This window comes from Tachypleus tridentatus, chromosome 10 (assembly GCF_004210375.1).
Source record: "Tachypleus tridentatus isolate NWPU-2018 chromosome 10, ASM421037v1, whole genome shotgun sequence".
Lineage (NCBI taxonomy): Eukaryota > Metazoa > Arthropoda > Merostomata > Xiphosura > Limulidae > Tachypleus > Tachypleus tridentatus.
In genome coordinates, this window is record NC_134834.1 from 104,882,229 (window position 1) to 104,898,767 (window position 16,539).

At 36.6% G+C, this 16,539-nt stretch overlaps 1 protein-coding gene across 2 annotated transcripts in view; it reads left to right on the plus strand.

Annotated features, from left to right (window-relative positions):
* The first annotated feature begins 4,468 nt into the window (after positions 1-4,468).
* Positions 4,469-16,539, plus strand: part of LOC143230027 (CYFIP-related Rac1 interactor B-like) — a 68,205-nt gene continuing 56,134 nt past the window's right edge. The window contains exon 1 of one of the 2 annotated variants that reach the window (XM_076462976.1): positions 4,469-5,158. The gene's annotated coding sequence lies outside the window, so the exon portion shown is untranslated. Of the gene's footprint in view, positions 5,193-16,539 lie in introns of both variants that reach the window. The other variant, XM_076462975.1, reaches the window with a different exon arrangement.

Consider the following 16,539-nt stretch of genomic DNA (forward strand, 5'->3'; position numbering starts at 1 on the left):
AAACCCACTGCAAGCAGAGCGTTGTGCAGCTTTGCTCTTAGCAAAAAACAGTGAGTTTTCACTAGTTTAATAAATCATATTTTATTGTTTTATTCAACACAGGTCACTGACCCTGTTTTACATAGTAGTATATTTCCGGTATATTCAGGAGCACTATAAAGTAAAAAAAAAATCTCCTCAAGGCAAACGGTTAGTGTTTGTTTATGTTATAATTTACAAGGTGACATCGCTACGGTTGGTGTCACACAAATAACATATTTTATGCTGCACATACATAACGAACTCCAGGTTAGTGGTGAGGTGGTGTTTAGAGGAAGTAAATGTATCCTTGTAGGCAGTGAACTTTCCATAGTGTAAAGTTATTTGCTTCACTCCACTAATGAAGCGAAGATGTCGCGTCGTCTGTGTCACCACCAATCTTTGTTTATTTGTCTTTATAATTACGAATTAAACATGTTAAGGAGTCGAATATATTTTAAACTGAATTTCACATAATCAAATATTTTTTGTTTTGTAACGAATTTATCGTGTACATTTATTTATTTAATTTTTTGCATGTGACATATATTCTTGACTGTGTATTGCACAAGTCGCACCTGTTCTCGAAACTTGAAGATAATTCTTGGGCCCGGCATGGCCAAGCGTGTTAAGGCGTTCGACTCATAATCCGAGGGTCGCACCAAACATGCTCGCCCTTTCAGTCGCGGGGGCGTTATAATGTGACTGTCAATCCCACTATTCGTTGGTAAAAGAGTAGCCCAAGAGTTGGCGATAGGAGGTGATGACTAGCTATCTTCCCTCTAGTCTTACACTGCTAAATTAGGGATGGTTAGCGCAGATAGCCCTCGAGTAGCTTTGTGCGAAATTCTAAACAAACAGATAATTCTTGAAAGTGAGAAGCGACAATATTTGTTTACGAAAACGCATGAGATCATTTTTGTAAGCGAACCTTGGTGAAAGTTCTAGAAACTCATGTGATTTGTTTAAAAGCGACGGCCTAAAAAAAGAGAATAGTATTGGACAGCTACGGTCAGTATGCGATAGGCTTAGGAAACTATAATTGTGATTAACGTCTATTAATCAGAAAACTACAGAACTGAACCAGAAACGTTTATATATTTTGAATATTACAAACCGTTCAACTTCAGCGAATTACTTCCTACGTTATTATTCCTACGAGGACAGTAAATATCTTCGCTGGAAAGAGTCAACTTGTACCTGGTGTGAGGCTAGCCAAGAAAGGCGTCGTTAGCTTAAGCAAGATGCAACAATATCGACTCAGAATTAATTTATTCGGCGGCCCAGCATGGCGAGGTGGTTAGGGCGCTTTACTCGTAATCTGAGGGTCAGGGTTCGAATCTCTGTCACAGCGAACATGCCCGCTCTCAGTTATGGGGGTGTTATAATGTAACGGTCAATCTCACTATTCGTTGGTAAAAGAGTAGCCGAAGAGTTGGCGGTGGGTGTTGATGACTAGCTGCCTACCTTCCAGTCTTACACTGCTAAATTAGGGACGGCTAGCGCAAATAGCCTTCGAGTTGCTTTGCGCAAAATTCAAAACAAACAAAACCAGTTAATTTTCAATTAGAGCCTTTTCTACTTGATTTCTTGTATAAACTGAAACACTACGATTATTTTATAAGTGAAGCCAGAGGTTAGCAGCGCCGTACTTTGGACTAACAATCATCGTTATGTTAGACGTTTTGATGAAAAAAACTAAATATATTTATATGTGTGTCAGTGTACGCTTACTATTATTAATTGTAAGTCATGACCTGTATGTAATAATTTGGCTTATTTACCTTTTGATAGATAAAAATAAAAAAATTATTTTCTTTCTACATTTATTTTCATTTTCAAATAGGGAAAGAGGTAATCTATGTTTCTGAAAAACGTTTAAAAGACCATACGAAAGTTTGACTTTTGAAGATTTGTTAAAACTCTGGGGATAACGTAATCACTTAGAAGTTATGTTTCTTTGATACTGTACAGGATATCCTCTCCAGTGTGAAAATTAGACCTAACTATTTAAGCAGGTTTGTAGTTCATACTAGCAGTCACGTATGTTTCCTTTATATTGTCCTGTAAAGCTCTAACGCAATAAATATCCACACGTTCTATTGTTATTCTCAGTGTTTGGTTGTAACTAAACAAAAATGTTTATAAGTATATAGTATAATGAGTGATTCGTGTTTTGTTTACTTTTCACGCACTTAAATTTTTCCACCAAAGAAATCCATTTGAAATTAAACCCCACCCTCGATGTTTAAATATCAGAATTATTTGTTTAGTTCACTTGAGATTTTATTTACCAACTACAGGTTGAGAAGAAACTGCAAATAGAAGGTGGATCTAATATATTGAACATTTACTGTTTAGTTTTTGAAATAAACTAATAAAATATGTATATACTGCTTATGTTGTAAATGTTTCTATTGCATAAAAATGTTATATATAATGAAAAATTGTTTAATTATTTTCTTAAAGTTTAATCCACAAAACAACTTAATAATTTTAGTTCGTAATAATAATGTTTCAATTGTTCCTTTTTGGCGAATTCTTTTTAATTATTTGGTAAAATATTTTCGGAGTCATTGAATTATCTGCAGGTAATCGAATAAGCTATTTGTATAATAACTGGAACTGAGTTCGAAACAAAGAAAGAGGTTAGACACAAGATTAAAACATAGTGAAACAATCTTTATTTTCAACACATAAATATAAACAAAAGAAAACTGTGTTTTACGGTACCATACAGCAGACCTCTCAGTTATTCAAAGAAAATCAGTATCTTTAAATTAAACCAATACTGTCATCTTGTCCCAGGCTGACAAAACAATATTATATTCAAAAAGCGACAATGCCATTCTTATAAAGGTGCAGGTACTACCAATACGTCTGATGGCCACTCTCGCTACAAGACGTAAGACGTTATATCTCAGAAGTATTACTTCACTTACCGATGGAAAAGATCACCGTGTATTTCTATACAGTATATTTTACTTTAAAAAATGTTTCCAACTTGCATGTGACATCTTGTCTGATCGACTAATTTTAACAAATAAAGAAGGATAATAATCTAATGTTTTCATTAACTGACTTTCTGTGTTAAAAATACTCGCAATATGCAAATAATGTTTTGAGAAAAAATTATATTTATGAAGAAACATGTTATATTTACGCATCTCATTGGTTAAAAGAAGAATGCAAGTCCTGTCCACTTAATGAAGTGTTCTATTTCTTTGGCTACAAGTTAGCTTAACTAACGTTCACTGATAGGCCTAAGTTCACAGTAGATGCTAATACAGTGATGCCACTTTTTATTTCTAATTCTCTCACTCTACAGAACGTAGGGATAGTTCTTATTACTCCATTAAAGACATCGTCATGGGCGTCAGCAAAAATATTTACAGGGAGGGCCAAAGTAGTATTAAACTGTGTATTGAATAAAAAATTAATATACATATGCCAAATGAGTAAAGAAAGAATTATGTTTCTCATTTACCAGGGGAGGCTGGTGACCCCTCTTGCCCCTTGCGGACGTCCATGCAAACAATCACAGCATTGAACAAACAAACTAACGAAATCAAACAATATATCACTACTTCAGACGTATTAAGGTATTCAATAATAAATAATCCACCAGAAATTACTCCCTCGATTAATAATCACCCATTCTAACCTAATTCAAATTTTATTCGTATCAAATAATTCCCGAAATTCCATTTTTGGACGTCAAACCTTCTTTTGGCTAAACAGTACAAGACCTATACTAAAAATCGGCTTATATATTACTGAAATATAAAAATATGTGCAAAACGTTTTCCTGGTTAAAAGTACTTTCATGCAGTAATAGATAATGTTGATTTTTAAGGTATTTTTTTTCTCTCTTCGAATTTTGATATACAGTAATAAAGTGTCTACTGTTCAATACAAATGTTAAAGTTGAAAATAAGCTGAACTGTGATTTTTAAGTGGACTGAACTATGAATTATTTTTCATTAAGAAAATTTTAAGAATCCATGAAGGTACAGCATTATAACAATATGAAATTGGTCTAAATTAAGATCATAAGTTTCATACCAAATTCACTATTGAATCGTAATTTGGATAATAATATAATTTTATTCTTCTGCTTATGGTTGACCATCAAAATTATAAAGGCTTTCTTCATTATTATGTTATTTAAATTTTACATGTACGTTCGTCTGTGACTAATTACTTTAATTAAAATAAAGCACGGAGATTTGCTGTCGAGCGTAACACTCAGTTTGGTACAAACTTGAGAAATTCATTATGTTATCGTACTGTAGGAGCATAATTTCAGGTTGAATTATATTTCATTCATCAAAGCAAGGCTATTTCTGTGAGGACTATATATTCGGTTTTCAGTTCAATGTCATATACTCCCTTTGTCGGTATAATGTAAGTGCCCTTGTAAAATACAGTAAAACCAAAATATCTTACACAAACAAAAAGCAACGCCGTGGTCGGGTATCAACTACCACTCTGTTCAGCGTGGAATAGAAATGAATGACTCAATAGTTTGCCCTAAGCAACATGACGTATAATAAGAGGTCTAAATTAAAAACAATGAAAGCTTTGTGAAAGATTTTGTTCGTGATGAAGGCGCAAAAAAATGTAATACGGTATTCATTTCATGCGTTGACTTTGTCATATAGGAGTGACTGTTGTTGCCGTAGTTATTGTGTGTTGATTTTTATTTGTTATCTTCTGGTGAGAAAAGAAAAAAATATATGATATTAGGAAACGCCTCTTTTTTCATGCTATGATTAGCGCCGCGCCGCACGTGCATACAGTACTAATGGAAAGCACTGGGAAGAAAACGTTTCAGTTAATCTCGACACAGTGCTTCCGGTGTCACTGTTATGTGAATCTGTGAAGTATTTGATATCACTGGATGATTCGTGTAGATATGTTAGATTCATATAGTAATATTTCACTATTTATGCCAATCCACGATATTTTTGTAAAAGAAATCCGCTAACTTTTTATGACAGTTTAGTAATTGAAGAAACATATTTTACACCTCATTCGCAAAATTATGTGGTAAGGTGGGTGTGATGGGAAAGCTTTCTTCAAGTTCTATTGAAGAAAAAAGTGTATGCCTTAGATTTCAGAAACAACGAGCATCTTTGTAAGTTATATATATATATTTTTAGCACGTGAAGGTAAGTTGACGATATAGGATCGTAAGATATTGACTTAGCTTTCTTCATGATGTAGAATTAGTTTTGAGTATAAACGCTGAAATAGATAACCAGCAGATAAGTTAAAAAAAGTTATCAAAAATTCGTAGTTTAAGTTTTAACAGAGCTCAGAAGAATGATAATATCGTAGTGTTGCGATTAGCAGTAGAAATGTTTAACTGTTTAAGACCATACAACACAGGCAGTTTAGTTGAAAAATCTTTCTATAAAACTTACTATTTCCATTGCTCTGTAGCATATTCTTGGCACTTCTCGCATCTAAACTTTCTTTAACTCGATTTTAATTATATTTATAATCCATTTTTTAAAAGAGGAATTTAGGTTGAATAACATAAGCGAGGAAAATTAATCTAAACGCCTTAAGTTTGTTTAAGTAGTATTTGCAAAAACTGATAAAGTTATCAAATAATGAATTATTGTGACTCTGTTGTGTTTTATTTTTAAACATTATCTTGTTTAATACAGTTTTTCAAAACATGCCCTGTATTGGTAAACACCTTTAAATTTTTATGGTACACTTATGTTGAACGTGAAGGTTTAGATTTAGTATAACTGTTGGTTACATATTATTACTAATAGCATCAAAAATTCTCATATATCTGAATTTTTAAATGAAGCTTATATTTGCACAGATCTACAATTGGCAGTATGAGAGACTGTTATGTTTCATTAAGACCATGGAAATGACAGATGAAGTACATAATATTAACTATGAATATTATGTATTTATATGTGGATATTATTAAATATCATTGAACTTATTGTAAATACTTGAAAATTAAATAGTTTTTGAGCTTGAAATGTTTGGAACACAAAATTAGTTAATTAATGCCAGAGAGTAACATACACAATAAATAGAAATAAAAATACATAAACTATAAATAGGGTAAAAAAATAACCCTACAAAAAGCTGTATACAGAAAAATTGTAAAGTGTCATTTTTTAAAAATATATATTAGGTGCAGGTACTGACAAGTCAAGGTGTGATTGAATTACAGAAAGACAGGGCATGAGTTGAACACTTTGAACAATACCTACAGCATGAAGGATGTTAAAACAATAATGCACAATTTTATTAGTATAAACACCCACAAAATACAGCTTAAATTAATCATATTTACTCTTATGATAAACTGAATTCTAGAATGTTATGACAACATGTTTGTGGTACCATTTGAACTGGTATGTTAAATTCATGAAACTGTATTCCTAGAAATGAAAGCTCTTTATAATTAGTTATACATCTCTGTAGATCCCACCTGTGTAAAGTATTAATTCAATGTAGTAATGTTACAGACACAATTGTGTTTCATCCAACTGGTCTAATATATATATTGTGGTGTTCCTAGCCAGTCGTTAACTTCTGGGCCTCAGCTTTGATCTGATGTAAATTTTGGTTAAAGTAAAATTAATGTTGTTTTTAATTTTTTTCCTAAATCTAGACCAGATTGAACCACTGGTATTTTCATGATTAGTTTTTGAATAGAGCTGGCTTTTCAAATGAACTTTACTGTTTTAAATTTTTTCTAAAGCTTCTTTTGCAATATACTTTTCAGAATGTTGGTAATGAACTACAACTGTTCAATGATTACAGTTATGGACAATATTTTGGTTCACCAGAGTTCTGAGAAGTGGTTATCATTGAGAATATTAAAACTAAAACTCATTCTTTTTGTCAGGAAGTTATTGATTTCTCTTTAAACTATGACAAAGTGCTACCAACTAATTCCATAAGTCATTCACTTTGTTTGAAAAATGAAACTTGCCTTTTAGCTGTTGTCTAGCCTGCCTTTTTCATCCTGTTGCCTTCAGAATATAGCACAAAACAATCAGAGACCTTTATGCTGTAACCCTTACTCGGTAATCTTGTAAACTTTAAGTAGGTCAGCTGTTCATATTGTTCTGGTAATGATAATGTTTAATGTGTGGCAGTGACATAACCCAGTGAACTTGACTTATCTTTCATAGTCTCGACTGTACAAGGTTATGGAGGTGGCATAATGTTGTGGGGTCCATATACATGGAAAGAGCTAGGCATCTGGTTCCTATAAATAGTCATGTCATTGTTTATGGGTATTTCAACACTTTTTCTGACCAAGTGTGTCATACAATGCCAGACTTTTACCCAACTGTAGATGGTTACAACCTGAATTGTAATGCTACCTGCCATACAGGTAAAATCAGTTAGGAGTATGACATAGATTTCAACTGTACCCTGGCCTGCATGGTCCACTGGCTTTTTCTCGTCAAGGATATATTAGATGTTTCAGAATGAGTTGTCAAGAGACATAGTATATTATTGTCAGTTCTGCCTATAAGCTATACTGGTGATAATTTTGATTAAGGAATTGTCAAAGACTAAAGTGATTACCTTCCAGATGCTACTGGAATCAATACCACATCATATCAAGCCATGTGGTGGCCTAAGTTGTAGTTAAGTTGGAGTGTTCAATTTTTTGGTCAATGAATGTAGTAGGCCTCCTCTTTTTTTATTGGTCAATATCACTTCTTTAATAAGCAGACTGAAATTGTAACTATTGTGAGAAACTATTTTAGTGTTATGTCTTCTTTCGGATGCAGGCATCTGTTGACTTGTGATTATGACATGGCATTTGTTGTCACATCTTTATTCACTTCTTACATTTCACAGAAATAACTTTGTTCATAATAACCTACAAGCTTTCTACTTGTGTTTGGTACAATTATCCAAAGATTTTTAAAAATCCAATAGTACAAAGTTAAAGACACATCTTCCATCATGTAAATAACAAATAACATGACATATATAACATTTTGGTTCTTGTAAGTTGTCATATCTACTAAATTAAACAAAACCTTAAAAAAACCAAACCTTAAAGCTAGCCTTACTATTCAAATGTTTATCAAGTTTTCCCTTAAACACTTAAAATTAACTACATTCACCACACATAAAGGCACTATCAATTCCTTTAACAGTCTCAAACACCTCAATCAGGTTCCCTCTAACTCTTCTCCTTTTTTAAATAGAAAACAAATTAAGAGATCTTAACCAATCTGTACATGACAATCTTTCCATAATCTTAGCAGCTCTTTTCTGCATCTTTTCCAACAAATAAGTAGGTCAACCCTGAACATATTCCTCCATAGATAGCCTAACCAATGACTTTTACAATGACACTGTAACATCTTTGGACTTGTATTCGCTATTTCTGTGGATACAAACAAAAAACCCTATTTTCCCTGCCACTAGAAACAACACATTCCCAGAATGGCTTAAGAGACTAATGAACCAGAACATCAGAATGTTTTTCTTTTAATGCTTAGGTTATTTCAATGAATATTATACTCATAATTCATTACCTTGCCCTTATTATGATTAGAAGTCATTTGTCACTTATTCAACCAACTCACTATATAGTCTAAATCCTTGGGTAAAGCAGTAACCTTCACCTTACAACCAGAACATCCAAAATTTAATGTCATCAGAAAATTTAAATAATTTGTTAATCATTCCTGTATCTATGTTATTGATGTAATTCATAAAGAGCAAAGGTCCTAATAATGAGCCCTAATATCCCACTCATGACATTAATCCAGTATGATTAAACTCCATTTATATTAATCCTTTCAACTTATCTTTCACATCTACAGTAACATTTTGAACAAGCTTTTTCTGTTACACCATGATGCATGCTTTGTAGAAATCCAGATACATCACATCTACACCTGTGCTTTCATCTTCATAAGTAGTAACCTCTTTGAAAAATGTAAAAAGATTAGTAAGGCAAGATTTTTCTCCTTAAACGATGCTTACTATCCAATGAAATTTTAAACTTTCAAAACCTTTCCCACTACTGATGTAAGACTAAGAAGTTTATAATTACTGGGACAATTTTTTTTACATCTCTTAAAAAAAAGTAATGTTGGCTAATATCTAATCTTTTGGCACTTGAACAGTATTCAAGTACCAAAAGATTAGACATTATCTGACCCAGGTGCTTTATCTTTCTTTAAACCTCTTAATTTTTAATGTGGTACCTGACCTCTTGTCACAGAATAGCTTTTCTCATTCAGTGCTGTCCTCTAGATGCAAAACTATTTTTGCACATCACTAGTATTGAAACAGCCATCTAACCCATAATCAACATGGTTCATTACATCTTTGTATGTAAATTATCATATGACATACATTGCTACCTCTTTTTGATTTCACCTAATCATTGTTTTGGTAGTTGGCTAGTGCAGAGTTTTGAATTTATGCTGATTGGCATGGTAATTTCTTCTTTGATTGATTGTTTGTCTGAACCTACTCCTGTACCATCCTCCATACCTGTTTCCTGTTCTTTGTCCTCCTATCCATTTCTTGCTTCTTACATCAGGGATCCATCAGGTTATGTTCAGCTTGTTGTAATTATCACTTCCAGCACTTACAGTGACTACCAATGACTCTTGATTATGTTCACTTGTGGTGGTAGTTCATTCTCACCTTGTTCGTGATGTGGGTTTTGTCAGATGGAATTTTTCTCTGACTGCTTTCCTTACCTGTTTTATCTCCAGTTCCAGTATTCCTTCTGTTATATCAGGATCTTTCAACCAGTCAGCAGCTAACTGAGGCTGTTCAGACTCTTTTCTTCCAGCATGATATAGAGCCTGGCAGCCCTTCTCCCAGATTTAACTTCAGGCATTTTGTGTTCTCCAGAAAACTGGGTACTGAGTCCTCTAATCAATCTGTCCTGCCTCAACTATTTTCTGGATCTTTTCTGCTTTACCATAGAGTCTTTTCTTACCCTTTAATGAGCTTTTTCTCCAGATCCGTGGATGACCAGGGTAAATATTTCATCTTTCTATTTTTCTTTCCCTCATTCCAGACCCTGTCTTTAGTTTGTTCACATTGGGATTGTATTTCAGTTTTATGCTTTACCCTTCAGGTAAGCTTTAGTTTTAGGATGGTCAAAGCTTTTGCTCAACTTATGCAGGTTAAAGACTTGCACTTCCACTACTACTACTACTACTGGCTTCTATTAGCTTCTTCTACATGGATATCTTCTCAATACACTTATCTTCTCTTGATAGAAGTATCTTGTGTAGGTTGGATTCTTAAGACAGAGAAGGCTTCCTTGATTCCTAACCAATATATTATCCACTTGAGTGTGTTTTTGAATATTTACCTCAGTCAGGCCCAGCCTTCTCCACATTTGCGTTCAATGGAATTTTCAGTTCTCCAAGCCATTTCCTCTCCCTCTTTTTCTGAACAGTAGGTTCTATCACTAGCCCAGACTTGGGCTTCCACAGGCTTTTTCCAAGTGATGTTGCATCAAAGATGGTACCTTACATATTCCTTGTTGTTTTATCTCCATCATCTGTTGGAGGAAATTCTTTGGTCAAATATGTGAATGACACCTCACATGTTCACCTTTTATTGTCTTCCTCATTTGGGTACTGTCTTCAGCCTGTTGTCATATTTCAAACATAAGTGTGACTGCAAACTGGTAATTTTACTTTTTCTTATAGCTTTGTAAACAGTAAGTTGCTTTTCTCATGGATGCTTTTGTCATTTAACTCAGTATCAAGTTACCTCTTATTCCTGGTCTCCAGTTCCTCATCTACAGGTCCTGGTGATAGATGCTCTCACTCAGAACAAGATTAAACAGTACTTTTATGACTAAACCTCCTATCTGGCTTCTTTTGAGAGTGATTTTGGTTATCCATTTCACTCTTTGTCAGGTCTTTTTTATTGTTCTTTATTAGCTGGTACAATCTTGATTTTCTTTTCAGCTCAAAGTGGCCTTTCCATTGTCTCTTCCTTTCACTTTTTCTCTTTTCCATCAAGTTTGGTTACTAGTCCTTCATCTGCTCTTCATACTCTCTGCAAAGAGATCTGGATTATCCTCATGTGTTGCTTCCCTTTTAGTCCCTTTCATTTACACTTCCTTCCTCCCAGTTTATCAACCCATCATTGGTTTTTACTCCATGGGATTTTCTCTTCTTAACCTACTGTTCATTTCCTTATGGATTTTCATATCTGGCTGTTGAATCATGGGACTTCTGTCTCTTCCAATAGCAGGTTATCAAACAGCCTTATTCAGCACTTTCCGTTTTTCCAGGTACCACGTTGTGTTTTCCTCTCTTACCATGTCCCTTTTATTGTATATCTACCAGATTCATTGATCTCTCCTTCAGGCAGCTTTTCTGAATTTGAATGTCAAAATTGTTTCTCAGTCTCTCACACTCCTTCCATTTGAATCTTTGATTTCCTGTTTTATGAATCACCTACTCCTTAAGACTTATTTCTGACTCCTTTTAGCCAGTGGGTGTTGTTGGCCAGATATATTTGCCTTCAGTGTGTTCTTCTTTATCTGAATTGACCTTTCTTGCTCCAAACTTCTTCATTTCCCTTCTTTACATTTCCTACCTTTTCTAAGTTCCATTTAGATGGACTTCTGTGTCCTACTCTTTGTTGATATGCTGCCCACATGGCCTCCTGTTGTTCCTGATCTTACCTTTACATTGCCTTGAACCTTTTCACATTATGTGACCTTTTTAATGTTCTTACATATTGAGCTTGTCAGCTTATTACACTGGCATATTTCTCTGTTTCCTCCTTCCTGGAATTTTTATCCAGGTGACATTGTATCAGATATGGCACCTTACACTTTCCCTGTTGTCTCACCTCCATCATCAGTGAGAAGAAATTTTTCAGTTGAATATGTGGATGTTTCTTCCTCACTGGAGTACCACCTTCTGCCTTTTGGCATACTTCAAACATCAGTTTGACTGTGATGTGGTGAGTTTACTTTTTCTGAATGTTACTATTGCTTACAGACGAATATCCTTTTTTGGTCTAGGATCCCACTCAGTGATGACTATTGCCCACCTAGGTATGCTACTTATCTACACATAATAAAATTCCACACTTTATAACTGACCATTAGTCATATAGGGGTATATCATTAGCTGCCCGGTGACTCAGTCTCTTCATCTCTGTGTGGTGGGTCCTCAAGGTTCACGTTGCCAGTCGCAGTTCTGCTCATTCTGCAGACATCAAGTGGTGATCCATAAGCTCCATCTACTATCTGGAAGATGATGAAGTGTAGGTTATACCCTGCTGCTCCAGGTTCTCCACTTTTGTGTGGTTGGTCTCAAAAGGATGATATTACATGGGGTAGCATGGCATTATGGGAAGTCACACCAAACTTGTCTTCAAGTAGAAGCTGATCCCACCAGTCTTGATGTGTATTTATAGCTGATTATGTGCATTGTGGAGATAGGGTTTTCCACAAGATCACTAATAGGATTTTATGTGGTATTTTTCTTCAACAAAGTGCCTGTTCCATACCATATTAACCCACAGACTTTCATGGGAACAGTAGATAGGGATTGCTGTCCATCCTAGCCATCCTTTGATTGAAGAAATTAGGGGCAGTCTGATTTTCAACCCCTCAGTGTGGATTCCTCTACGTGGTGAGGAGATCTCCCAGGGAATGTTCTGTTCTTTCCATTTACCTCCTCTGGGATCTAAACATCCACCCATGTGTTTGCCATGTGTGGCAACCCATGAAGGGCAGGGGAGGATCCTGGTGGTTGAGGGGTCCAACCCTAACACACCACTTTGGCCATGAATTCTTATGGATGGGTGGCCTTGCAGTGGTCCCCCTTGGGTCAGTTGACTGGTCTGCTCGAGCTAGGGTCAACCAAGTACCAGTGTTGGGTGTTCTCAGCAGTTGTTTTGGACATTATATCTGATGCCGGTGTTTGGGTATAGTGCTCATGAAATGCTGGTGTTGCTGCTGTGACTTTGTTGGACATTGTAGTGCATCCCCTTGTATGGCTCCATGGTAGGTGGGGTCAGTGGGCACTGAAATTTCCCTTTCTTTATTATGGACACTCCAATTAAAAATCTTAATAAAATAGTGAGAAAACAGTCTCTTGGGAAATGATCACGTCTTGAAGATTCTAAGCAGCAATCCTCACCATTCATACCACCTGTTGTACCTCATTTTCTTATATTGCATTCTCTTTCAGACAAACCTTTAGGGCAAATGTCTCCCTTTTTCATTCAGAAAGGACTAGTGGGACTTGGTGGCTCTTCAGAGTCAGTAAAAAAAGCTTTGATCTGGTGACATATTGGCGGAAACATCCACATCCCAACACAGTGAACTTCTGTTGCATTCAAAGGCAATTGGGGATATACCTATTGAGGTTACATCTCATGCTACTTTTACTTCATCACAAGGAGTTATTGTTGAGAGGGATTTGAAGAACATCCCCAAGTTGGAAATTCTCGCTGGTTTCTCTACCCAAGGAGTTTCTGCAGTGATTTGTATCTCCACTCGCAAAAATGGAATTATGGTGCTGACCAGTGTCCTCATTCTGACATTTACATCACCACGTCCACCTGCCACCATCAAGGCAGGTTAACTTAATTGCAGTGTACGGCCATATATTCCAAACCCTCTCTGATGTTTCCAGTGTCAACAGTTCAGTCACTCGAACATATCATATTGTGGTTCTTTGATGTGTGCTCGTTGCAGTGGGAAGGACCATGATGCTTATGAGTGTGAAACAGACCATCATTGCATCAATTGCAATGGCTCTCACCCATCCTACCTTCGTTCTTGGCCATTTAGGTTGGAAGAAAGAGGTGTAGCGTGTGAAAATGATTCATAACATTATCTATCCTGAGGCTCAAAAATTGCTGTCCACCACCTCATCTCGGACGTATGCTGCTGCACTTTGTTCCACAGCTACTGTGGGAGTGCAGACAGATTTCTCTGTGCCTCCTAAAGAATCATTCTCAAAACAAATGACAAGTCTTTTGACCTCCATTGTTATGAAAGTTGATGAATCAACTTCAACACCTATCTCTTTCCCTTATATACATTTCACCAAACCCCAAGATTCACAACCTTTGGTTCCAGGCACAGGCATTTCCTCAAATCCATCTTCCAAGATGCAAAACAATCATTTGTTCATGTCGTCAGTCTCTGGAATCCCCTTCCAACAGCAAAGACCTGCCCAATCGACCCAGGGCAGGATCCATGGAGGTTGATAGACCTTCCTCGAATAAGGAAAGTAAGGAAAAATGACGTGGTCATAAACAAAATTTGCCCACACATAAATAAAAATGGCCACCCTGATACAATGGAACTGTTGAGGTTTACGTTCTAATCCAGATGACATCAAAACACTGATTGCTTCCTACCATCCTGTATGTCTTTCCTTACAGGAAACATTTTTGAAACATGCTGATACAGTCACCTTTTGGCAGTTTTCTTTCTACATAAATGACAGGCTGCATGGTGGACAAGTGCATGGAGGGGTGGCACTGTTGGTTGATCAGCATGTACCCACCCTGTCTTTGCCACTCGACACACCCTTGGAGGCTGTAGCCATCTGTGTTTCCTTGGGTCATACCATCACTCTTTGTTCTCTCTACCTGTCACCTGGAAAGACATATGATCAATCAGACTTTGATGCTGTCATTGAACAGTTGCCATCTCCCTTTTTCATCCTGAGGGACTTTGATGGACATTATCCCCTCTGAGGAAGTACTGATATTGATAGGAGGGGTTGCTCTGTAGAGCGTATGCTATTTGATCACAACCGTTCTCTCTTCAATACTGGTTTTTCTACTTATTTCCATTGCCTAGTCAGTCCTTTACTGCAATTGATCTCTCTCTCAATTTGCTCCCCTTCATTATTTCCTCATTTTTCATGGAGGGTTGACACTAATCCACGAGGCAGTGATCATTTTCCTGTAATCGTGAGAGAGACTGGCCTTGGTTGATGCCACCCAACTCGTGTGCCCCAGTGGAAGCTGGATCAGGCAAACTGGCCCTCTTTCACTGCTCTCACAGAACTTGATTGTGTCTATGACTATAATCATCCCTTTTCACTGGTGGAACTCAAATGGGCCCTTCATTGGTCTGGCAGTACATCAGTTGGACCTGATGGTGTACACTATCAGATGCTGTGCCATCTATCTCCTGCTTCTCTTGCTATCCTTCTGGCTGTTTTTAACCAGATGTGGCAGGAGAATGTTTTTCCTGATGTCTGGTGCCAGGCTATTGTCTTGTCTTTCTCCAAGCCCGGGAAGGATCCTAAGATTCCTTCAAACTACTGTCCAATTGCTTTGATGAGCTGTCTCTTTAAGACCTTAGGGAGGATGGTTAATGCTTGTCTTGTTTGGTTCCTTGAATCAAACAACCTCATCTTGCCCACCCAGTGTAGGTTCCGACAACATTGCTCCACCATGGGCCACCTGATTTGACTTCAAACGTCAATCAGAGGAGCTTTCTCAAATGACAACATCCTGTATCAATATTCTTTGATGTTGAGAAGGCTTATAATACAACATGGAGGTATGGCATTTTGCGAGACCTCCATATATATATATTTGCCCATTTTTAGTTAAAATTTTTTAATGGACAGGAGATTCCGAATTTGTGTGGGTTTGACACTTTCCTGTTCTTTTCTACAGGAACTTGGAGTCCCTCAGGGCTGTGTTCTGAGTGCCACATTTTTAAGTACAAAAATTAATGCCATCACTGAACAACTCCCTCTCACTGTTGCAAACAGGCTTTATGTTGATGATTTTCACATCTTATGTCAGTCGTTGAACATGAGGTATATTGAGCGGCAGCTATAGAATGCCCTCAATTACTTACTGAAGCGGATCACAGCAAATGGCTCTACCTTCTCTCTCTCTAAAACCGTTTGCATGCACTTTTGCCACCATTGGGGTATTTACCCTGATTCTGAACTCGTATTGGTGAAGTTGTGCTGCCTGTGGTCTCTAAGCCTAAGTTCTTGGGGCTTACCTTTGACTGTAAGCTAACCTTTATATCACACATCAAGCAGCTATGGGTCAAATGTACAAGAGCACTGAACATTCTTTGTGTCCTCTCTTCCACCACTTGGGGAGCAGATCGACATTCTGTGCTAAAGGTATATTGTGCTCTTATTCGATCAAAACTTGACTATGGATTAATGATCTATGGTTCTGCCAGACCATCAGCCTTAAAGATGCTGGACCTCATTAATCATCAAGGACTTCAGATCTTCACTGGGACTTTCCTCACTTCCCCAGTTCAGAGCTTATACATAGAATCTCATGAACCTTCTTTGCACCTCTGCCATTTGCAACTGTCTTTAATATATGCTTTGAAACTTTGTTCCTTACCAAAGCATCCCACCTGGGGTTGTGTTTTCCATCCTCAATGGGCCATGCTTTTTCAGACCAGATGGTCTGCCATTGCTCCTTTTGGCCTTCATATCCAGGCACAGTTAGATGAATTGGGTCTGTCCTTGGATTACATTGCTGTATCCA